Here is a 25,551-nt window from a genome sequence, read left to right as displayed (position 1 = left end):
GGGTGGAGGCTGAACACAGGCAAGAGAGCAGTCAGAGGCTCTCATAAAATCTTGTAGGTATTATGGCCCCTATGGGCTGTCCCTAAAACCCCCCAAAGCCTTGGAAGTTCAGTAAATCAGTCATGGGCTGAGGAAATGAGCAGACAATAGAAAAAAGAAGAATCTCATCATAGAAAATTACTTTGGTCCCATGGAGGATAAAAATATACACTCACATAACAACAACATCAAAGCTTCTATATCCAAAAACCTCCAAGAGAAAATAAAATATTAGTTCAGGTTATGGATGAGCTCAAGAATACTTTGAAAAGCAATTAAAGGAGGTAGAGTAAAAATTGCAAGGAGAAAAGAAAGTCATGTAGATAAATTATGAAAACCAAGTCAGCAGCTTGGTGAATGAAATAAAAAAGTACTGAAGAAAATAATATGTTAAAAACCAGTTTATGCCAAATGGAAAAAGCAATACAAAAGACAAATGAAGAGAAGAATGCCTTAAAAAGCAGAATTGGTCAGTTGGAAAAGGAAATTTAAAAAAACTTTGTGAAGAAAATATCTCCTCCAAAAGTAGAATGGAACTAAAGGGAGCTGATGGCTTTGCCAGAACTCAGATACCTATAGATACCTCATAGATGCCAAAAAAAATTAGAAGAAAAGGTGAAATATCTCATTGGAAAAACAACTGACCTTGAAAACAGATCCATGAGAGATAATTTAAAAATTATTGCGTTATAGCAAAGGCATGACCAGGAAAAGAGCCTAGATTTCATTTTTCAATAAATAATGCATCAAAATTGCCCAGAGATCCTAGAAACAAGATAAAATAGAAATTGAGGGAATTCACTGATCACCTCCTGAGAGATCCCAAAAGAAGTACTTCCAGGAATACTAAAATCAGACTCCAAAATTCCCAAGTCAAAGAGAAAATTCTAACAGCTGTCAAAAACAAGGAATTCAACTACTGTGGCTCTATAGTCAGGATTACAGGGGATCTGCAAGCATCAATATTAAGGACTCATAGGACTTGGAATATGATATTCCTAAAGGCAACTCCCCAGCAATACTGAACTTCCTCTTTCAGGGGAAAAGATGGACTTTCAATGAAACAGGGGACTTTCAAACTTTCTTATTAAAACAACCAGAGCTGAACATTAAGTTTGATCTCCAAGTAGAGGGAACCAAGGAGGTGGTGGATGAGAAGGACTAACTATCAGGAACTCAATGATGTTGAACTGCTTGCATTCCTTCCTGGGAAGAAGATACTAATAACTCATATGAACTTGAATGAATGCATATATATATATATATATATATATATATATATATATATATATGTATAAATATATATATATAAAACTTAATCTTATTAGTGTAAAATGTTTTAATTTAATATAGTCAAAATCATTCATTTTGCAGTTTATAATGAACTCTGATTCTTGTTTGGTCATAAATTTATCATCTTTCCATAGATCTGATAGATAGAGTATTTCTTCCTGTATTAACTTATCTGTAGTATCGCTTTTCCAGTCTAAATCCTGTGTTTATTTTGACCTTAAGTTGGTATAGGTGGTGAGATGTGGTTCTATGTCAAGTTTTTGTCATATTATTTTCCAGTTTTCCTGACAATTTTTGTCAAACAGTGAATTATTATCCCCAAGGCTGATGTCTTTGGGTTTGTGAAATCGTAGATTACTATTATCATTGACTGCAGTTTCTTTTGAACCTATCCTAATCCACTGAGCCATGACTCTATTTTTAACTAAGACCAGGTGGTTTTAATGACTGCTGCTTTACAGTACAGCTTTAGATCTGGTAGAGCTAGGCCACCTTTCTTTACATTTTTTTCATCAGCTCCCTTGCTATGCTTGATGTTTTGTTGCTCCAGATGAATTTTATTACTATTTTTTCTAGCTTGGTAGAGTAGGTATTTGGTAGTTTGATTGGTATGGCATAAGTAATTTAATTTGTGTAGAATTTTCATTTTTATATTAGCTTGACCTAATCATGAGCAACCAATATGTTTTCAAAATTTTAGATCTGACTTTATTTGGGTGAGAAGTGCTTTATAATTGTGTTCATATACTTTCTTGGTTTGTCGTGGGAGGTATACTGAATTTTTTAATTCTTTCAAAGGAGTTTTTAGATGATTTTCTCAGGTTCTCTAGGTATGACATTATATCATCTGGGAAGAGTGAAACCTTTGCTTCTTCATTGACAGTTCTGAGTCCTTCAATTTCTTTTTCCTCTCTTATTCCTACAGTTAGCATTTCTAATATGAAATTGAATAGTAATGGTGATAATGGGCATTCTTGTTTCAAGCCTGATTTTACTGGATATACTCTGAGTTTATTCCCATTACATATAATATTTTTTGATTGTTTTAGTTAGATGCCATTTATTTTTTTTAGGTTTTTATTATTTTGCAAAGCAAATGGGGTTAAGTGGCTTGCCCAAGGCCACACAGCTAGGCTGTGTGCGACTGGATTTGAACTCAGGTACTCCTGATTCCAGGTCCAATGCTCTATCCACTGCACCACGTAACTGCCTCTAGATACTATTTATTATTTTAAGGAATGTTCCATTTATTCCCAAACTTTCTAGGGTTTGTAGTAGGAATCGATGTTTTATTTTATTAAAAGCTTTTTCAGTATCCATTCATATACATATACATATATATATTATATATAAAAGATTTCTATTGATCTTGCTATTGCTATGTTCAATAATGTTGTGTGTTTTCTTAATATTGAACCGTCCCTGCCTGCCCGGTATGAATTCTACTTGATCATGGAGTATCATCCTAAAAATAATTTGCTATAGGCTCATTGCTAAAATTTTATTTACATGTTTTGCATTGATATACATTAGGGATACTGGTCAATAATTTTCTTTGTTTTGGTTCTTCCTGGTTGAGGTATGAGCACCATGTTGGTGTCATAAAAGGAGTTTGGCAGAACTAATTCTTCTCTTATTTTTTAAAAATAGTTTATGTAGAATAGGAATTAATTGTTCCTAAAATGTTTGGTAAAATTTACTTGTAAATTGATCTGGATCTGGACACTTTTTCTTAGGGAGTTTATTGATGGTTTCTTCAATTTCTTTTTCTGAAGAGAGATTATTTGAGTAATTTATTTCCTCTTCTGTTAATCTGGGCAGTTTGCATTTTTGTAAATATTCCTCCATTTCACTCAAGTTATGCAATTTATTGGCATATAGTTCAGCAAAGTAGCTCTGAATTATCTCTTTAATTTGCTCCTCATTAGTGGGTAGTGTACCCTTTTCATTTTTGATACTGGTAATTTATTGATCTTCTTTTTTAACATTTTATTTGTTTTCCAATTATATAAAATAGTAATATATATCCATCATTTTTTGCAAGGCTCTGAATTCTACAATATGCCCCTATCTTCCCTCCCCCCCAAAGAAGGCTATCTGACAATTTCTACATTGCTTCCATGCTATACATTGATGTAAAATGAATGTTATAAGAGTAAACACAAGAATAAACATAAACTCCCTCCCCCCAAAGATATGGGAAACCTCAAGAATAGAGAGAGAGAGGAAAAAAATGTACCTTAGTTGATGTTCAAATTTCTTTCTCTGGGGTGAGTTGCTTTCCCTATCATAAATCCACCAGAGAAATTGCTTCAATATTTTTCCCTCAGTTGCTATTATTAGCCATACCTCCACTCTATTTCTCCCCACTCTCATTTATTCTATTCTTTCTCTCCTTTTATCCTGGCTGTCCAAAAGGGTGTTGCATCTGAGTACCCTCTCCCTCAATCTTCCCTCTCTTCTATCACCTATTCCCCGCTTCCCTCCCCCCATTTCCCCTCATCCCATCCCTTTCCTCCCATCCTTCTCCAGGGCAAGACAGATTTCCTCACCCAATTAAGTGTGTATGTCATTTCCTCCCTGAGCCATTTCCGATGAGAATGAAGGCACACTCCTTCCCCCTTGCTGTCCCCCTTCCCCTCCACTGAAAAAGGTTTTTCTTTGACTCTTGTGTGAAATCTCTGAGCTTCTTCTTCATCTCCTTTTCCTTCCTTCCAGTACTTTCCCCCATCACCCTTTGACTCCATCCTTTTGCCACATCATACCATTATATTCCACTCTTTCTTATGTTCTGTCTATATATGCTCCTTCTAACAGCTCTTATAAATGAGAAGGTTCAAATGAGTTATCAATATCTTCTTCCCATGCAGGAATACAAGCAGTTCAACAACATCAAGTTCCTCATAGTTAGTCCCTTTCTTCCATTCCCTCTATGGTTCACCAGCATCCTGCACCTGGAGATCAAACTTTCTGTTCCACTCTGGTTGTCTCGTTAGGAAAGTTTTAATGTCCCCTATTTCATTGAAAATCCATCTTTTTCCCTGAAAGAGGATGTTCAGTTTTGCTGGGTAGTTGATTCTTGGCTGTAAACCAAGATCTTTTGCCTTCCAGAATATCATATTCCAATCCCTATGAGCCCTTAATGTACATACTGCCAGATCCTGTGTAATCCTGGCTATAGAGCCTCAGTAGTTGAATTGTCTGTTTCTGGCAACTTTTAGAGTTTTCTCTTTGATTTGGGAGTTTGGGAATTTGGCTGTAATATTCCTGGAAGTTTTTCTTTTGGGATCCCTTTCAGAGGGTGACTGGTGAATTTTCTCAATTTCTATATTACCCTCAACTTCTAGGATCTCAAGGAAATTTTGCTGTATTATTACTTGAAAGATGAATTCTAGAATCTTCAACTGGTCATGGCTTTCAAATAGTCCAATAATTTTCAAATTGTTTCTTCTGTATCTGTTTTCAAGGTCAGTTGTTCTTCCAAAGACATATTTCACATTTTCTTCTAATTTTTGGCTTGGGGCAGCTAGGTGGCACAGTGAATAGAGCACCAGCCCTGGAGTCAGGAGTGCCTAAGTTCAAATCCAGCCTCAGACACTTAATAAATAACTAGCTTTGTGGCCTTGGGCAAGCCACTTAACCCCGTTTGCCTTGCAAAAACCTAAAAAAATAAAATATTTATTTATTTGTTTGTTTGTTTGTTTGTTTGTTTGTTTATTAGGTTTTCCCAAGGCAAACGGGGTTAAGTGACTTGCCCAAGGCCACACATCTAGGTAATTATTAAGTGTCTGAGACCGGATTTGAACCCAGGCACTCCTGACTCCAGGGCCAGTGCTTTATCCACTACGCCACCTAGCTGCCTCAAAAAATAAAATATAAAAAGTAAAAAATAAAAAAGTAAACAACATAGTATAGGATTCTGGTTTTTCATCCATTCTGCTATCTACTTCTGTTTTATGGAACAGTTCACCCATTCACATTTACAGTTAAGATGACTAATTCTGTATTTTCCTCCATACTATCATTCTCCATTTATAGTTTACTATTTCCTTTACTCTTATTCTTCCTCATCAAAATTTTACTTCCTTTTCCCTTTGACTTTTCTTTTAAAATTCAACTTTCAATTTATTTGCACTTTTTCTTTTCCCTTCCTTTTTATCAGTCCCTTCTCCCTTTATCTTTCCCTTTTCATCTCCTCCCCTTCCTTGTAGATTAGAATAAATTTTAAACCGAATTGGTAATATTTCTTATTCCTTCTTTGGGCCAAGTCTACTGAATAGAATTTATTCAGATTTCACTCTCTCCCTACTTTCCCTCTGAAATTATCATTCTTTGTGCCTCTTGCCCTGGTGATATTTAGTGCTCTGGTACTATTAATCAGGTATTATCAGCCACAGTTTCATCATTTTCTTGTTGATAAGCTCATATCATTATCAAGTTCAGCATTGTCTCAAATTACATCCAATAATATTCATAACAATTTGATACCTTAGCCTCTGTCTCTGTCTTTCCTTCTCTCAGTCTTCTCTGTCTCTGTCTCTGTTTTGATTGTTTCTGTCTTTGTATTTGTCTCTGTCTCTGCTTCTCTTTCTCTCTCTCTCTCTCTCTCTCTCTCTCTCTCTCTCTGTCTGTTTGTGTGTGTGTGTGTGTGTGTGTGTGTGTGTGTGTGTGTGTGTATCTCTTTCTCTCTCTCTGCCACTGTATATCTGGCTCAGTTACTTGTCTGGGTCTCTGTCGGTTCACTCTGACTGTGTATGTGAACTTTGTCTGTGCCACTTCCTATGACAGTTTTTGAAAAGTTACTGTCTCTGTCTGCATCTATTACTGTCTCTGTCTTCCTTTTTCTGCTTTTCTGTTTCTGTCTCTGCTACAGTCTCTCTGGTTTTCATTATCTCTGTCACTGTCTCTGTCTCAGTCTGTGAGTCTCTCCCTAGTCCTTCCTCTGTGACTAAGGTCTGCAACCTCTTCTTCTTCAACCTCACCTCCCCTCCTCTTCAAATCTGCCAGGGACATTCATTAGCTTAAGCTGCTTTCAAACCAATTAGTCATGTTGGTAGTTTTCTACACCAGAGCATGAGGGAAGGAGGAAAGGAGGACTTGGAGAGGTTGTACATTAACATCCCTAAGGAGAAGAGAAGGTGAGTGAAGAAGGCAGGACGTAGGCATCAGGGGGGAGGGGGTGTGAGGTGAGCAAGGCTGTTCCCGGTTCACAGATTAGCCCTAAGAATCCCTCTGCCTGACTTCAGGACCTTGGTTACCAGTGAGCTCCCTGTCCCTGCCTTACAATGGAAACCAAGTAATCCCTCACAAGTGTTTCTGGAAAGAAAAATTGCAGTCATGTATTGACTGGTCCAGGTGACCTTCAGGGCCCCTCCCTATTTTGGAGTCCCAAGATTCCAGGCAAAGATTTCTATCTCCTGCAGTTCTCAAAGGCATTTCTCCTCCACTTCCCTCCTGCTGATCCTCAGGATAATCTCCAAGACTTTAACTACCAGTGAAGAAAAACATTTTCACCCTGGAAGTCCCCTCTACTCTTGCACCATTCTCATACACCAGGAACCCCTGACCCTGGACACTTCTTCCTCTGATTGTCTGCTCCTGCCTAGACTTGCCATTTAAAGGAGGAGACCTGAGCCAACCATGTCCCCTTTCCCACCTCATGTTCTTCCTACATCCCTCCTCCCTTCCCTTTCTTCCCCATCCTCCCCCCATTTCAGTTCCATTTAATGTGTTATCTTCTGATCTTAGACTGTAAGGTCTTTGAGGGCAAGACCAGTCTTTCTCTTTCTCTTTGTCATCTCAATCTCTTACACAATGTCTGACACACATGGCTTTTATTGAATTAAGTTCTTATAACTGCCTGTTGATTTGACTTGACACCCAGAAACAGAGAGATCAACCTTGTTCTACTAGTCCTACCTAGGCCGCACTGGAAAAAAAATGGACAGATGTCTGCAAGAGACAGATTTGTATTGAAACAGAGAATTTGCCCTATCCCAAGAAGAAATGGCCCATATTGGAAAGGATGGGTGCCCCTTCTCTAGAGTCATCAACCATCCCCATTGCATGATACTTTTTGAGATATCAAAAGCTACCTGAACTCTAGCTGTTCTGCCAGATCTGAGATTGAAGGCACATGGAATGCCTAAGGCCCCTTCTACCTCCCAAGGCCATAGTCCCTTGAGATGGATATTCTGAAGGAGCTCCATGACTCTGCTCACTTTTCCTTCCCCCTGGGTTTAGAATTTTCTTCCACCCAATTGCTCTTGAATTTCCATATCTGTGGAAAGGTAGCATCTCCTTAATAGCTGTGCGTCATCAGGACCCTCTCTCTTGGTTGAGCGAGTTATCACATTCCCAGTGGGAGATCTCTTTTACACTGTATTGGGTGAGTATCATTAAAAAGTTGATCTAAATTTTACTCCTAGATTAAAACTTATGACAGGCTCTTCAAGGGGGGAGAGGGTGGAAGAACAGTAGGGGTGAAACAGGGATACCAAGCTGCAACACAGAAAAGCCTATGGGGAAATCCCATTGGTCACATGGGATTTCCTGCCCTTGACTTGAAGACATAGTTCATTGGAAACCAATCCTACCTGGGCATCAATCAGGAACATCTTTGGGCTCTGTCCATTGACCATCTTAGACATGCTGGAGTTAAGGACTGAGTCATCAGGGCAACAGGATAGAGAGAGGGAGCTGAAATGAATTTGTGACAGAAAAATATGTCTCCAAACCAGAGTGTTATTTAGATGTCTACAGGTTTTAGACTAAATTGTTGATGAATATCACACAATGTAGTCTGGGCAAAGAGCCTCAGCAGGGTCAACATATTTTAGGGTTAGGTCAGAGCCAAAATGGTGGCATGAGAACTGCATTTCCCAGGAGCTCTCTTCCAAAATATTTCACAAAACTTAGCATTTTGACTCTAACAAAATTTTCAAGAGACAGAACCCACAGAAAGAACAAGTGAGGCAATTCTCAAGTCCAAGGTAACCTAGAAAAGCTTGGGAAGGCTCTATTCCATGGGACTGGAGCTGGCGGGAGCATAGCCAAGGTCACCGGGTCAGAGTGAAGTAGTTCCAACTTACCAGGAACAGACTGTTGGTTGCCTAGATCCCTGGGAGCACTGTCTTATGGCAGCAGAACTCGTTTGCTGATCTGCCAACTCAGGGAATACCAAATACAATTTGGAATATCAGTGGGGAAACCTCTGCTAGAGTCAGCATGAAGTCCAGTCCAGTGTGGCCCTCAGTGAAGTCATAGCTCTCAGTGCTGTCCAGATCCCAGGAAATGGAGGCAGACCTATAGAACTTCCCAGCAGCTAGCCACCCAGCAGTTGATCCAAAAGTGCTCATCACTCAGAAGGTAAAGGGGTGAGAAGAGATTGTTGATGTTTCTCCTCTGTCCTTGGGACAGAACTTTGAAGCTTTACCCATATTCAGACCCTGATGACAATCTGGGTGGAGCATAGTGGAGTAGGGATCCTCCTCATAGCTCCAGGGCAGAGGTGGGTACTTGTGGTCATCCACAGACCAAAGCGCATCCGGGGAGATCAGTCAGAACCTCTCATAAGGTCTTGAAGGAACTGGGGGTGCTTGCAGGGCTGTCCCAACAACAACTCAAAAGCTTTGGAAGCACTCCAAAACCAAGGCACAGGCTGTGGAAATGAGTAAACAGTCAGGTTTTCTTGACCATAGACAAATACTTTGGTCCCATGGAGGATCAAAACACACACTTAGAAGATGACAAAGTCTAAACTTCTGTATCCAAAGCTGCCTAGAAAACTCGGAGGCTATGACAGAGCTCAAAAAAGATTTTGAAAATCAAGTAAGGGAAGTAGAGGAAAAATTGGGAAGAGAAATGAGAGAGATACAGGAAGAATGTGAAAACCAAGTCAGCAGCATGATAAAGGAGATATAAAAAATGCCAAAGAAAATGTGTTAGAAACTAAATGGAAAAGCAGTTCAAAAAGTTAATGTGGGGGGGGGGGGAGCAGAATTGGCCAGATGGAAAATGAGATAAGAAAACTCTCTGAAGAAAGCAATCCTTCAAATGTAGAATGATTTATAAGGAAGCTAATGACTTTGTGAAGAATCAAGAAACAATAAAAAAATATCAAAAGAATGAAAACTAGAAGAAAATGTGAAATATCTCATTGGAAAAATAACTGCCCTGGAAAATAGATCCAGGAGACACAATTTTAAACTATTTGGACTGCCTGAAAGGAAAGGAGCCCTGACTTCATTTTTAAGGAATTTTTACAGGAAACTTGCCCTGATATCCTTGAAGCAATGGGAAAAGCAGTAACCGAGTGAATCCACTGAGCTCCTCAAGAAAGAGATCCAAAGAAAATAACCCCACCAGGAATATTATAGCCAAATTTCAGAACTCCCAATTCAAAGAGAAAACATTACAAGCAGCCAGAAGGTAATAATTTCAATACACTGCAACAAAAATCAGGATTACACAGGACTTAGCAGCTTCTAAATTAAGGGCTCATAGGGCTTGAAATATAATATTCTGGAAGGTTAAAGAGCTTGGATTACAACCAAGAATCAACTGTCCAGCAAAACTGATCATTCCGGGGAAAAGATGGATATTCAAGGAAATAGGGGGATTTAAACTTTCCTGTTGAAATGACCAGGGCTAAGGGGCAGCTAGGTGGCACAGTAGATAAAGCACCAGCCCTGGAGACAGGAGTACCTGAGTTCAAATTCAGTCTCAGACTCTTAATAATTACCTAGCTGTGTGGCCTTGGGCAAGTCACTTAACCCCATTTGCCTTGCAAAAACCTAAAAAAAAATGACCAGGTCTAAACAGAAAGTTTGATCCCTAGGTACAAGACTCAGGTGAAGCATAGAGAGGGTGGACAGAAAGGTGAATTACGAGGGACTTAATGATTTTAACTATGTGCATATATGATATATATTGATGATACTCATATGAACCTTCTCATTTATTAGAGCTTTAGGAAGGAGCATGTTTAGACAAGGCCCAAGAGGGAGCTGAATATGTAAGTATAATATATTGTAAAGATGTGAAGATGTAGAGTGAAATGGGAATATACTGGGAGAAATGGAAAGGAAAGGTAGAATGGGCTAATATATATCACATAAAAATATTAAGGAAAAGCTTTTGCAATGCAGTGAAAAGGGGGAAGGCAAGGGGCAATGAGGGAGGCTTCATTTTCATTGGAAATCATTCAGAGACGAAACAACATGCACATTAATAGTCTTTGTAAATCTTTTACCCCAGAGGAAAAAGGAGAGGAAGGGGATAGGAGACAGGGGACAGGGGGAGGGGAGGAAGAATGTAGGTGATAAAAGAAGGGGCAGATCATGGGAGAGGGTAGTCAGATACAACACATCTTTTCGTTCTTTGCAAGGTGGTGGGGTTGGGTGGCCTACCCAGAACCACATGCCTGGGTGATTGTTGGGTGTCTTGGGTGGGATTTGGGCTTGGAGCCTCCTGGGCCCTGGGGTCAGTGTTCTGTCTGCTGTAAAACTTGGCAGCCCCATCACATGGAGGGACAGAGTGAAAAGAGGAAGAAAATAGAGTAAATGGGAATAGGGAAGAATGGATGGAAAGAATTACAACCAGCAATAGCAACTATGGGGAAATATGCAGAAGTAACTTCTCTAATAGACTTATGGTAAAGAATGAAATCCACAGAGCTGAGACAGAGCTGATTGTATCTGAACACTGACTAAAGCACAGTTTTTTCCTCTTGCTTTTACTTTACTTCTTGTGAGATTTTTTTCTGAGGTCAGGGGGGATTATGTTTACTTTCAGAACATGACTATTCTAGTAATGTGTAAATAAATAAAAATGTAAGTCAAAAATATAATAATTATTGTAAATATATATCCCACCCCTGTGCTTCTAGCAGAGCCCCAGCATTCCTGCAGGAGGATCTGACTTTCTGCAGTAAAAGCACAGAAACAATGCCAGGTGTTCATAATTTGCCCCAAGTCTTGGGTGTGGGTGACAGATCTCCCCCAGTGCTAGTTATCCAGAGAGAGTCTCTGAGGTTCTACTCCTGACAGCCAAACCCAGATTGATGTAAGACTGCCCAGATCCAACCTCAGACCTAGGGAGTGGGCAATTAACAACAACAGCACAGACAATCCAGAGAAAGTTTGGGGCATTCATTCCTGGTGGAGCCACAGAGTAAACCCCTGGATTTTATGTCAGTAAGCAAGGCCTTTAGGGATCTCAACACCAAAGGTCAGTCCCTCACCCAACACAAGACCCTAGGGAAAGAGGCCAAAATGAAGAAAGCACAGTGCAATGAAAAGCCTAATGAATGTGTCCTTAGAGATAAGGATACTGGCTCAAAAAGGGGTGGAGTTGCAGAGGAGAATATGAATTGATCTCCAGATCAAAAAACTTCTTAGAAGAAATCAAAAAGGAGTTTAAAAATCAAATGGAAAAATTGGGGAGAGAGGTGCAAAAGAAAATGATCACTATGCAAGAGAAAATTAACATCTTAACAACAAGAAAAAAGATCCTTTGAAAATACAATTGGACAAGGAAAAAAGAAAATAATTGTCTCAAAAACACAATTAGGCAAATGGAAAAAGATAAAAACTTCTTCAAGAATAAAATTGACCAATTGGAAAAGGAAATGTAAAAGGTAAATGAGGAACATTCTTCTCTAAAGAGATGATTAACATCTATGGAAACTAATGACTTCATGATACACCAAGAATCTGTTAAATTCAAAAAAATGAAAAAAGTAGTATATAGAAAATAGACTTCCAGCCAAGATGGTGGAGAGAAAACAAGCACAGTTCTAAAGCCTCCTGATATTTCCCCATCTATCATATGAAACAAACCTCTTAACAGAAATCCAACCCACAAAACCCAAAAAGAAAAGCCAGGAGAAAGAACATCTACCTCAGGATTTGTCTCCCTGAGGAGCATTGGACGAATTCAGGCGGGTGAGTCTGGGCAGAGAGGGAAGATCAGCCCTGGATCAGCCAGATCAGTGGCTGAATTGGAGGTGGGCAGCCTGAAGGCCCAAGAGCCAGACTTGCTAGATAAGCGATGGGGCTAGACTGTTGGGGCTTCAGTCAACTAGGGAGTAGAGGCTCGCTGACCCTCTAAAGTTTGCCAACAGGGCTGGGGGGAAAGTTCTGGTACAGGATAGCTGCAGACACATCATCCCTGGCTCCTCTGGTCTGAGGAACTCTGAGCCCATGCCTCCATTGTGGCTGAGGCCTCTTCCTGGAACAAACAATTTCAGACTACTTCTGCCTCAGGCACAGGTGTTTGAGCAGAGGAGCCAGCCCAGCTGACAATAGGGAGAGGAATGACCTCAAGTCAGGGTAAAGCCCACCATTGATTGAAGGCAAAAGGATTCATGAGCTAAAACTCCTCCCTTCAAACAAAGGGAGAAGACCTCAATCAAGGTCATAGACACTCCAGAGAAAGCAACCAGCACCTCCTACTGGCCAACCAGAGAAAGTTCGCTCCATGAGTAAAGCTCTATGGATCCCAAGCCCCTGTGAACCAGCCCCTCCCCAACTCAAGGTCTTAGCAAGATGAAGAAGGGTCAGTGAAAAGGTGGATCCATTGAAAAATTCTTGGAAGGGAAAGACCCTAACTCAGAAAAACCTAGAACCTCTGAGGAGAATACAATCTGGTCTTCAGCACAGAAAGACATCCTGGAAGAAATAAGGAAGAAGCTTAAAAATCAGCTGGAAAATTTGGGAGAGACAATTAATACCTTGCAACAAGAAAACAAATACTTAAAAAATACAATTGGACAAATACAAAATGAGAATAAATCTCTCAGATCCTCAACTGGGAAAATGCAAAAACAAATTAGTTCTCTCAAAACGCCAATTGGTCAAATGGAAAGCTCTTTCAAAAGTAGAATTGACCAACTGGAAAAGGAATAGCAAAAGGTTAATGAAGAATATTACTCTCTAAAAAAAGAATGGAGTCTGCAGAAAATAATGACTCCATGAGACAGCAAGAGCCAGTTAAACAAACCCAGAAAATAGAAAAAATAGAAGAAAATGTAAAATACCTGATCAGCAAAACAACTGACCTCGAGAATAGGCCAAGGAGGGTCAACCTGAAAATTATTGGACTTGCTGAAAACATTGAAGAGAAAAAAAAGCCTGGACTTAATATTACAGGACCTAGTGATTGGAAACTGCCCTGATATCATGGAACTAGAGGGAAAAGTAGTTATTGAAAGAATACATGGATCCCCTCCAGAAAAAGATCCCAAAATGGAAACACCAAGGAATGTTGTGGCCAAATTCCAGAACTATCAGATAAAAGAGAAAATCCTACTAGCAGACAGAAAGAAACAATTTAAATATCTAGGAGTCATAGTAAGGATTATGCAGGCTGGCTGCATCAACATTAAGGGATAGAAGGGCCTGGAACCAGATATTTGGAAGAGCAAGGGAGCTTGGAATGCAGCCAAGAATCCACCATCCCACAAGGCTGAGCCTTCTCTTCCAAGGAAAAAGATGGACATTTAATGAAATGGAAGAATTCCAAAAATTCCAGATGAAAAGACCAGAGCTAAATAGAAAATTTGGACATCAAACAGGGAGGTTCAAGAGATACATGAAAATGTAAAAAAAAAGGGGGGGGGATTGCTAAAGGAAAAAAAACTGCTATCCAATAAGTTGAAACTGGCTATATTCCAGCATGGGGAAAAATATTCTCATCAATCTTGAGAATTGTAACGCTAATAGAGAGAATATCCCTAGCCAGAAGTGATGGATATTCATGACCTATCCATGAGACTGCTATCCAATGAGATGTAACTGGCTTTGACCCTACTTGGGAGAAAGACTCTAATAACTCTCAAGAATTTTAACTCTATTAAATAGAATGTACTTAGCTAGAAGTGACAGATACTCAGAATTTTCTATGACTCAGAATGATCTAAAAAAACAAACTCCTTAAAAAGGGGGACAGGAAAGAGACAGGAGGAGGGAAGGGATTGAATGGGGTAAATCTCATTACACTAAGAGGTACAAAATACCTATGGTATTAGAGGGGAAGAAGGGAGGAGATGAGAAACACCTGAATCTTCTTCTCATCAGACTTGGCTTAAAGTCTACTTACACATACTTAGTTAACTTAAAAAAACATATAACCTTTCAAGTATTGAAAGTGGAAAAGGGGAGGGGGATGGAGAAAGGGAAGGTGTGTGGGGGAAAAGGGGAACTAACAAAAGGAAGGGAAGGGAAAGGGAAAAAGGGAAAGGGGAAAGAAAGGGGATGGGGTGATATAGGAGGGCAAACACACTGAAGGGGGTGGTATTCAGAAATAAATACTGGGGAATATGGATAAAGGGGGCAAGGAGGAAAATACAAAGAGAGGAAAGAAAGCATGGAGGGCAATAAAGAATTAGTAATCATAACTTTGAATGTGAATGGGAGGAACTCTCCCTTAAAACATAAGCGAATATCAGAGTGAATTAAAATAGAATCCAACAATATGCTGCTTAAAAGAAACTCATTTGAAGCAGAGAGATACATACAGAGTAAAGGTAAAAAGTTGGAGCAAAATATATTTCGATTCAGCTGAAGTAAGAAAAAAGCAGGGGTAGCAATCTTTATCTCAGACAAAGCAGCAGCAAAAATAGCATTAAGAGATAAGGAAGGAAACTTTATCCTCCTAAAAGGTACCATAGACAATACAGCTATTTCAATACTGAATATATATACACGCAATGGGACAGCATCCAGATTCTTAGAGGAGAAGCTGAAACAACTACAGGAAGACATATACAGCAAAACTCTAGTAGTGAGAGACCTCAAACTCCCGATCTTAGATCTAGATAAATCGAATCATAAAATAAACAAGAAAGAAGTTAAGAAGGTAAATAGATTGTTATAAAAATTAGATATGGTAGACTTATGGAGGAAAATGAATGGGGATAGAAAGGAATATACATTTTTTTCTGCAGTACATGGAACCTATACAAAAACTGACCATGTCCTTGGACATAAAAACCTAATGATCAACTGCAGAAAGGCAGAAATAGTGAATACATCTTTCTCAGATCACAATGCACAAAAAGTCATATGCAATGTTGGGCCAAGGAGATATAGACCCAGAACCAATTGGAAACTGAATAACCTCATTTTAAAGAATGAGTGGACCAAAAAACAAATTAGAGAAAGAATTAACCATTTTATCCTAGATGATGATAATAATGAAGCAACAGACTAAAACCTATGGGATTCATTCAAAGCAGCTCGCAGGGGATATATTATATCTTTAAATGCTTATACCAATAAATTGGAGAAAGAGGAAATCAATGAACTAAACATGCCACTAAAAAATTAGACAAAGAACAAATTAAAAATTTCTAATTCAATAACAAATTATAAATTCTAAAAATTAAAGGAGAAATTAATAAAATTGAAAGCAAAACAAACTTTTGAATTCATTAATAAAGCCAAAAGTTGGTATTATGAAAACACCAATAAAATTGATAAACCTATGGGCAATTTGATTAAAAATAGAAAGAAGAAAACCAAATTGCTAGCATCATAAATGAAAAAAGGAGAACCCACTACCAATGAGGAGGAAATTAAAGTAATAATTCAAAATTATTTTGCCCAACTCTATGCCAATAAATTTCATAATCTAAGTGAAATGGATGAAAAATTACAAAAATATAAGGTGCCCAGGCTAAATGAATAAGAGATTTATTACCTAAACAATAGCCTATCTCAGAAAAAGAAATTCACCAAGCCATCATTGAACTCCCCAAGAAAAAATCACCAGGGCCTGATGGATTCACAACTTAATTCTACCAAACATTTAAGGAACAATTGGTTCCAATTCTGTATAAACTCTCTGGAAAAATAGGGAAAGATGGAACTCTGCCTGACTCTTTCTATGAAACCAATATGGCAATGTTACCTAAACCAGGAAGAGTTAAAACAGAGAAAGAAAACAGAGACCTATCTCCCTGATGAATATAGATGCAAAAATATTAAATGAAATCTTAGCAAAATGATTACAACAAGTTATCACTAGGATAATACAATATGATCAAGTAGGATTTATCCCAGGAATGCAGCGTTGGTGCAATATTAGGAAAACTGTTAGTATACTCAATTATATCAACAACAAACCTATCAGAAATCATATGATCATATCAATTGATGCTGAAAAAGCATTTGACAAAATACGGCATCCATTCCTACTAAAAACACTAGAGAGTGTAAAAATAAATGGACTGTTCCTTAGAATAATTAGCAGTATCTATCTGAAACCTTCAACAAACATTATATTCCATGTGGAGAGGCTAGAGGCATTCCCAATAAGATCAGGGGTGAAACAAGGGTACCCATTATCACTACTATTCAATATTGTATTAGAAATGTTAGCTTCAGCAATTAGAGTTGAAAAAGAAATTGAAGGAATTAGAATTGGGAAGGGAAGAGACAAAACTCTCACTCTTTGCAGATCACATGATGGTCTACCTAGAAAATCCCAAGAAATCATCCAAAAAACTACTGGAAACAATTAGCAATTTTAGCAAAGTTGCAGATTATAAAATAAACCCTCATAAATTCTCAACTTTTCTATATATGTCTAGCAAGATACAGCAGGAAGAGCTAGAAAGAGAAATCCCATTCAAAGTTACCTCAGACAATATAAAATACCTGGCAGTCTATTTGCTAAGACAGACTCAGAATCTTTTTGTAAACAATTATAAAACACTTCTGAAACAAATTAAATCAGATTTACATAACTGGGCAAATATCAACTGCCCATGGATAGGTAGGGCTAATATAATGAAAATGACAATTCTACCAAAAGTGAACTATGTGTTAAGTGTCCTACCAATCAGAATTCCAAAAAATTACTTTAATGGGTTGAGAAAAAATGTAATTAAATTCATATAGAGAAATAAATGTCAAGAATTTCCAGGAGCTTAAGGGAAAAAAGTGCAAAAGAAGTTGGCTTAGCCCTACCTGATCTAAAATTATATTATAAAGCATCAGTCATCAAAACTGTTTGGTATTGGCTAAGAAGTAGAGTGGTGGACCAGTGGAATAAACTAGGTGTAAAAGCAGGAGATGATTATAATAATCTGCTGTTTGATAAACCCAAAGAGTCCAGCTATTGGGATAAAAACTCCCTCTTTGATAAAAACTGCTGGGAAAATTAGAAGTTAATATGGAAGAAACTTAGATTAAAAAAACATCTAACACCCTTTACCAAGATAAGATCCAAATGGTTACAGGACTTACACATAAAAAAAGCAATACTATAAGGAAATTAGAAAATCAAGGACTAGTTTGCCTGTCAAATCTATGAAAAGCAGAGCAGTTTATGACTAAGGAAGAGATGGAGATCATCACCAAAAATGAATTAGAGTATTTCGATTACATTAAATTACAAAGCTTTTGCACAGATAAAACTACTGTAACCAAGATCAAAAGAAATGTAGTAAATTGGGAAACAATCTTTACAACTAATGACTCTGACATAGGACTTCTTTCTAAAATATACAGAGAACTGAGTCATATTTTTAAAACAAAAAGCCATTCCCCAATTGACAAATGGTCAAAGCATATGCAAAGCCAATTTACAGATGAGGAGATCAAAGCAATCCATAGCCTTATGAAAAATTGCTCTAAATCATTAATTATTAAGGAAATGCAAATTAAAGCTTCTCTGAGTTATGATCTCACACCTCTCAGATTGGCCAATGTGACCAGAAAGGATAATGATCATTGTTGGAAGGGTTGTGGGAAATCTGGGACATTGTTACACTGTTGGTGGAGCTGTGAACTCATCCAAACTTTCCGGAAAGGTATTTGGAACTATGCCCAAAGGGTAACAAAAATGTGCATGCCTTTTGACCCAGCAATACCACTACTGGGTCTATACCCTGAAGAGATGATGAAAAAGGGTAAAAACATGACTTGTACAAAAATATTTATAGAAGCCCTGTTTGTGGTGGGAGAGAATTGGAAATCAAGTAAATGTCCTTCCTTTGGGGAATGGCTTATCAAACTGTGGTATATGTATGTCATGGAACACTATTGTTCTATTAGAAACCAGGAGGGGTGGGAATTCAGGGAAGCCTGGATTGATTTGCATGAACTGATGCTGAGTGAGATGAGCAGAACCAGAAAAACACTGTATACCCTAACAGCAAAATGGGAGTGATAATCAACCTTGAAGGATTTGCTCATTCCATCAGTGCAACAATCGGGAACAATTCTGGGCTGTCTGCAAAGGAGAGTGCCATCTGTATCCAGTTAAAGAGCCATGGAGTTTGAACAAAGTTCAAGGATTATTCCCTTTAATTTTAAAAAAAACAGATATTGTCTGATATTGTTATCTGTTAGACTTCTTGTCTCTTCCTTAAGGATATGATTTCTCTCTCATCACACTCTATGTGGATCAATTTACATCATGGAAACAAAGTAAAAACTGACAGATTGCTTTCTGTGGGGGGGGGGAGTAAGATTGGGGGAAAATTGTAAAACTAAAATAATATCTTTAATAAACAAATACAATAAAAATGGATGTATAAAATACCTTATTTGCAAACAACTGACCTGGAGAGACAATAGAAGAATCACAGGTATACTTGAAAACATTGAAGAAAAAAAGCCTAGAGTCCATACTTCATAATATAGTAATGAACTGCCCTAAAATCCTGGAACCAGAAGACAAAATAGTCTTTTAAAAAGTACATCGATTCCCACTTTAAGTGTATCCTAAAAGGATTGCCTCAAGGAATATAGTGGTCAAACTACCAGATCAAGGAGGAAATCATGCTATTGACCAGAAAGAAATAATTCAAATACTAAGGAGCCACAGTCAGGATTACACAAGACCTGGCTGCTTCAGCAGTAAGGGATTAAAAGACTTAGAATATAATATTCTGGAGAACAAAGGAGCTTAGATTGCAACCAAGAATTCATTATCCATTAAAACTGAGCCTTCTCTTTCCAGAGAAAAAGTGAACCTTTAACAACTTAGGAGACTTTCAATCTCTCCTGATGGAAAGACCAGAGGTAAATAGAAACTCTCATCTTCAAAAAGGAAACTCAAGTGACACATGAAAAGGTTAATGGGAAAAAGAAGAAACTGTTATCCAATAATATTAAACTCATTACATCTCTATTTGGTAGGAAGGTTCTCATAACTTGAGAATTATAACTCTAATAGAGTAAATATACTTAGGCAGAAGGTATGGACATTTGCTGTATGCCCATGACTTTGGTGAAATGATACAAAAAATTAATCACTAAAATGGGGGGGGACAGTAAAGAGACTGGAGGAAGGGGGAGATTGAATTTTGTAAATTATATCACCTGAAGAGGGGCAAAGGACCTGTTATAATACAGGAGAAGAAGGTCAGAATCTCTGAATTTTACTCTTACATTTCACGTACTAAGAGTGGAAAGTTGGGAGAGGGAGAGCTGGACTTATAGGAGGGAGGGAAGGAAGAAGGGAGAAAGGGAAAGGACAAAGAAAAGGGAAAGGGATGGATAGAAGGGGGGGTAAATAAGTTGAGGGAGGTAGTATTCATAAGCAAAACACTAGAGAGGAGGTATTAGGTGAATGAAGGAGAAAATATAATTGGAGGGGAGAGAGTATGGAGAGCAATAAAGAGTTAGTAATTATAACTCTGAATATGAATGGTATGTACTATCCCGTAAAGTAGAAGCAGATAGCAGAGTGGATAAAATCCAGAATCCCACAATATATTGCTTACAAGAAATGAATTTGAAGCAGAGGGATACAAATAGAGTAAAGGTAAAAGTTGGAGCAGACTATATTATGCTTCAGATGAAGTGAAAGAAGCAGGAGTAGCAAACTTTATCTCAGACAAAGCAGTTTTAAAAATAGAACTCATTAAAGTGATAAGGAAGGAAACTGTATCCTCCTAAAAGGTAACATAAACAATGAAGCAAATTCAATACTAAATATGTATGCACCAAGCAGGATAGCATCCAAATTCTTAGAGGAGAAGCTGAATGAGTTACAGGAAAACATAGCAAAACTCGACTGTTGAGGGACCTCAACCTCCCTCTCTTTGAATTAGATAAAACTAATCATAGTATAAACAAGGAGGAAGTTAAGGAAGCAAATAGAATATTGGAAAATTTATATATGAGTGACCTCTGGAGAAAATAGAATGGGAATAGAAAGAAATATGCCTTTTTAAAGTATCCAGCACCTGTAAAACCTAGCCATAAAAATCTTATAATCAAATATAGAAAGGTAGAAATACCAAATGCATTGTTTTAAGACCATGATACAGTAAAAATCACATGCAATAAAAGGACATGGAGGGATAGAACTAAAATTAATTGGAAACTAAATGGCCCAATTTTAAGGAATGAGTGGATCAAACAAGAAATCATAGAAAGAATTAATGATTGCATCAAAGACAATGACAATAAAGAGACAAAATACCAAAACTTATGGGTGCAGTCAAAGCACTTATTATGGAACATATCTCTAAATATTTGCATGTATATAATAGAGAAGGAGGATATCAATGTCCTAAGCATGCAGCTAAAAAATTTAAAGGATGAATTAAAAATCCACAATTAAATACCAAATTAGAAATTCTAAAATTCAAAGGTAGTAGTATTAATAAAATCGAAAGCGAAGAAACTATTGAAGCAATGCGTATAAAACCAACTCTTGGTTATCAACAATGAAATAGATAAACCTTTGAATAATCTGATTAAAAAGAAGAATACCAAGTAACTAATATCAAAATTGAGAAATGTAAATTTACCACCAATGACAAGGAAATTATTTTGGAAACGTATTGAAAACCTTTTACCAAAGTGTATGCTGATAAATTTGATAATCTAAGTGACATAGATGAATATTTACAAAAATATGAATAGACCAGCTTTTCATTGTCTTTTTATTGGGGTTCAAGTCTATATTGCCGCAGTATAAACTCTCTCTAATTTTATTCACTCTCTTCCTCCTCTCTCTCTTGCCCCTGACCTGACATCCCTATATCACCCTACATTTTTTTAGGTTTTTTGCAAGGCAAATGGGGTTAAGTGGCTTGCCCAAGGCCACACAGCTAAGTAATTATTAAATATTTGAGGCCGGATTTGAACTCAGGTACTCCTGACTCCAGGGCCGGTGCTCTATCCGCTGCACCACCTAGCCACCCCCCAGCCCCCCATCTCTCTCTCTCTCTCTCTCTCTCTCTCTCTCTCTCTCTCTCTCTCTCTCTCTCTCCCCATGTCTCTGTGTTCCTATTTCTTCCTTTATCTGTATAGTTGTCTCTCTCCCAATTCTGATATCCCCAGGCAGCCTTACTAACCCCAGAATTAGTCTACTCTTTACATACCTCTTCTGCATTGCACTGTCTTTGGACCTAGAACAGGGTGAAGAGCCCCCATGAGGAGGTTGAAGGAAGTTAATGGCCCACATTCAGACTTTCAAGGACTGTTGATGCTGTCTCAACCCAGATCTGAGCACCCACAAGTTTCTGATATAAGCAAGGTGCCCTAAAGGAGAGAGGTCTGATCATTAGCCCCTGGTAACTAACCCCTGATCATTAACTCTGTCTCCTCTCCTCCCTGCTCTGAAACTGCACCTAGACAAAGCACATGTGCAGCAGGCCTCCTCCCCAACCTGAGTCCAAAGCTGGCATGTGGGAGAAAAATCCTAATTTGAGTTCCTTGGATGCTTCAGAGAGTGGCAGCAACAGCTAATCTGCTACATGGAGAAGCCCAGACCCAGGAACTCCCGGGATCCCCAAGAAAATGATGGAGATCTAGTATTCTGGACCTCAAAGATCCAGGGGACCTGAACCACAGGAAGCAGAGACCAGAACAAGCCAGGGTGACTCAGACCAAGACCAAATGCCCGGGTACTAAGATTGATGAGGAGAGAGCTGAGTCCTGGCTAAAACCCAAGCCAGGAACCAAAACTGCCCCTTGGCTGTTAAGTAGATGGACTGATAGCTCAATAGGTAGGCAATATGTGGACATATAGGCAGATAAATAAACATGCAAGCACACAGAGTTTAGGGAAGATCAATGCCAGGAGATCAGCAGCTGCCTCTTCACAGTCAGGTTCCTGTCCCTCCTAGTCTACCTTATTGCTTTAACTGGTGCTGAGGTGGAAGAGGCTGCTTTCCTCAGGTCTCTCTCTCCAATTTATCCTTCATTTAGCTTTTTTCCTCATCCCCTCTAAGAATGATTATTATCCTATTTTCTTCCACATTAGCCAATATGATGGGCATGATGCCTCCAAGTCATTTTACTTTGCCTTTCTCAAATAACTGAGTTAAAACAGTTTTTCATTTATCCATAGGGAGCTTTGATTTCCTAGTCTGAAAACTGCCTGTTCCTAGACTTTGTCCATTTATCAACGGGAGAATTCTCTTATAAATTTAACTCACTTCTCTATATCAAAGATACTTAGAAATATCTTTTCATAGTTTTCTATTTTCCATCTAATTTTGGTAGCCCAGTGCCTACTGACTATAAGGGTCTAATCACCTGGTCAGAGAAAATTCCAGAAGACCACCATCTGTCCTTTGAGCACAGGTTCAGAAGGATCCTGCTGGAATGCTCCTTTGCCCTAGACCTAGCTCTGGGCAGTTTCAAAGATGGGAGGTGACGGAGGAGGAGCAATGACCAGGGGCCCATGAAAGAAGAACACTGACTGGAAGGGCAGTGACCTGTCCTCTTTACACCACCTTAGATTCCCTGAAAACCTATGCCCAGAACCAAAGAAGAAAGTATCAGTAGGACTCAAACCTAAAGCTTTAGACAGTATATTTGATTGTAGAATACTCAATAGATATGCAAAGAGTAGGCCAAAGGGGTTTGCAAGACTGATTTGGGGGGGGGGGGTGATATTCAGAATCAGAAGAGAGACATAATCAGGCAGAGATAGAATAGGGGGAGAGAAAGAGACACAGACAGAGGAATAGAATCAAAGAGACAGAGACACACACACATCTACACAAAGAGACATAGAGACAAAGACAGAGATAGAAAGAAAGAATCAGAGTCAGAGAGACATAAATACAGAGAGACACAGAGGGGTTAGACACACAGAGTCAGAGAGAAACAGAGTCTGAGAGACAGAAATAGAGAAAGAGACAGAAAGACAAAGAAAGGAAGTCAGAGAGACAGAGAGTAAGAGAGAGAGAGAGAGAGAGAGAGAGAGAGAGAGAGAGAGAGAGAGAGAGAGAGATTGTAATAGAATAGGGGGAAAAAGAGGGAGGAAAGGAGGAAAACATTCAGAGGAGAGGCTGAAATAAATTAATTTAAAGATAATTTATACTGATCCAGTATACACTTGAAAACTAACTGCAAGGTAATGAATAGTATATTACCATCCTTATAAAAGTAGCAAAAAATATAAAGATGAGATGTCATTTTGATTCTCCCAAAGGAGGAAAATGAACAGAAGAATTTGTTACCCCAGTTGGCAGTACCTAATCTTCACCTGTGCCAGTCATCACAGTCCCGAGCATGGAACAAAAGACAAGCTAGAAATTAGAGAAATATTGCAGAAAGTTGAAAGAGTTTCTGGATGCCATTGAAAGAAGATCAGGGGCATGACCAAACCTCACAAAATTGAGGACTCCGATGAGAAAAACTCTTGCTTCTCCATTACAAAACCAGAATTAGTCTGGGGAATTCTCAAAATGATAAAAATAGATTTCAAATATTAATAACAATAGCTGGGCTTTATCTAAGCTTCTATGATGTATCAGGCACTTACAAATATTATCTGATTGTTTCCTCAAGATAGATCTATGAAGTAGGTACATTATTTCCATTTTACAGGTAGAGAAACTGGGGCAGAAAGAAGAGAAGTGACTTGCCTAAGGTCATTCAGCTATTAAGTCTCAGATGAGATTTGCAGATCCTCCTGACTTCTGTGCTATACACTGCATCACCTGGCTGCCTTCCTTGGAGTGAGTAATTTGTGAGAAAATTTCTCACCACAAAACTGCTGTACTGACAGACCATTGTGAGACAGGTTAGCTTTACCTTACTGTGAAAAATTTGTCCCCATAAAATTTACAATCCTGATCATTAGACTATCAACAATTTAGTTTTACTGTCTAAATTTCATACCCTAATGATATGGGAAAGAGTTTCAGTGATATGGGAAAGGTTTGATTCTAAAAAAGTCAAGGTCGTTCCTTGATCACCAATCATCCTTAAATTTCTATGTCAGACCTTTCCTGACGTTGTTTTCTTAATTATCAAAGAACAACTATTATGATCTGACTAGATTCTGTTATTAGATCAGAGGAACCAGACGGGGTGGAGAGCTGGTAATATTGGAAACTTATTTGCTTCTGGATTAGAGAGGAAACAACTACATCTGGAGAGATTTAGAAGTCTGAACTTCTAGGGATAAAATTGGGGAGGGTGAGGTGGAAAAGGGAAGGATTTTAGAAGAATGAATGAAATAAAGGAAGGAGAGTAAGAAATGAAAATAAGGTCACAAGAATAGAGGCAAAAGAGGAAGAAAAGGACAGTAGTGAGTAAAATAATAGGACATAGATAAAAATCTTACACCATTTACCCAGGATAAGTTTAGAAGAACATGAATCATATTTCTTCTCAGACTTAAGGATAAGTGAACAAGTGATGAATAAAAAAAGAGTAGAAGGAAGTGTAAAAAGGATAATTTCAATTACAGTAAATTTTTAAAAATTGTACAAATAAAACAAATATTGGTAAGATCAGAAGGAAAGAAAAAATTGGGGAGAAAGGAGAATTTTATAGGCAATTAATCAGATAAAGGTCATATCTAAATTATATATTTTGTCAAGTCTATCAAAATGTCAGTCAATCCCCAAATAATAAATGGTCAATGGATATGAACAGAAACTTTCTGATGAGGAAATTAAAACAATTCATAGTCATATGAAAAGATCCCCTTAATCATTACTGATTGGAGAAATGTCACTTGAAACAACCTATCTCCTATTTAGTTTGAATATAATTTACTTTGTATACAATTGTTTGTGTGTTGAATCCCCATTACTTTTGTGTGGAAAATTTATGGTGAAGTCCTCTCAGGGTAAAAGAAGTGTTTGTGTCCAGAAAAAAACTTGCATTCCAAGGACACCAGACATCCTGCTTTTGTAATAAAGACTGTTTTGCTAATTGACACACAACATCATGACCATGAGAACCTTGTTATTACTATTCCTGTTTCTATCAAAATAAGTTAAAC

At 38.1% G+C, this 25,551-nt stretch overlaps 1 long non-coding RNA gene across 1 annotated transcript in view; it reads right to left on the bottom strand.

Moving 5' to 3' along the window:
• Positions 1-22,903, bottom strand: part of LOC141510147 (uncharacterized) — a 53,198-nt gene extending 30,295 nt beyond the window's left edge. Inside the window, exon 1 of the long non-coding RNA XR_012474785.1 lies at positions 22,842-22,903. This is a non-coding gene — a long non-coding RNA (uncharacterized LOC141510147). The remainder of the gene's footprint in view (positions 1-22,841) is intronic.
• Between the last annotated feature and the right edge of the window lie 2,648 nt (positions 22,904-25,551).

This window comes from Macrotis lagotis, chromosome 1 (genome assembly GCF_037893015.1).
Source record: "Macrotis lagotis isolate mMagLag1 chromosome 1, bilby.v1.9.chrom.fasta, whole genome shotgun sequence".
In the NCBI taxonomy this organism is placed as follows: Eukaryota; Metazoa; Chordata; class Mammalia; order Peramelemorphia; family Peramelidae; genus Macrotis; species Macrotis lagotis.
The sequence above is the reverse complement of the archived record's forward strand: the minus strand, read 5'-3'. Positions and strand labels throughout refer to the sequence as shown.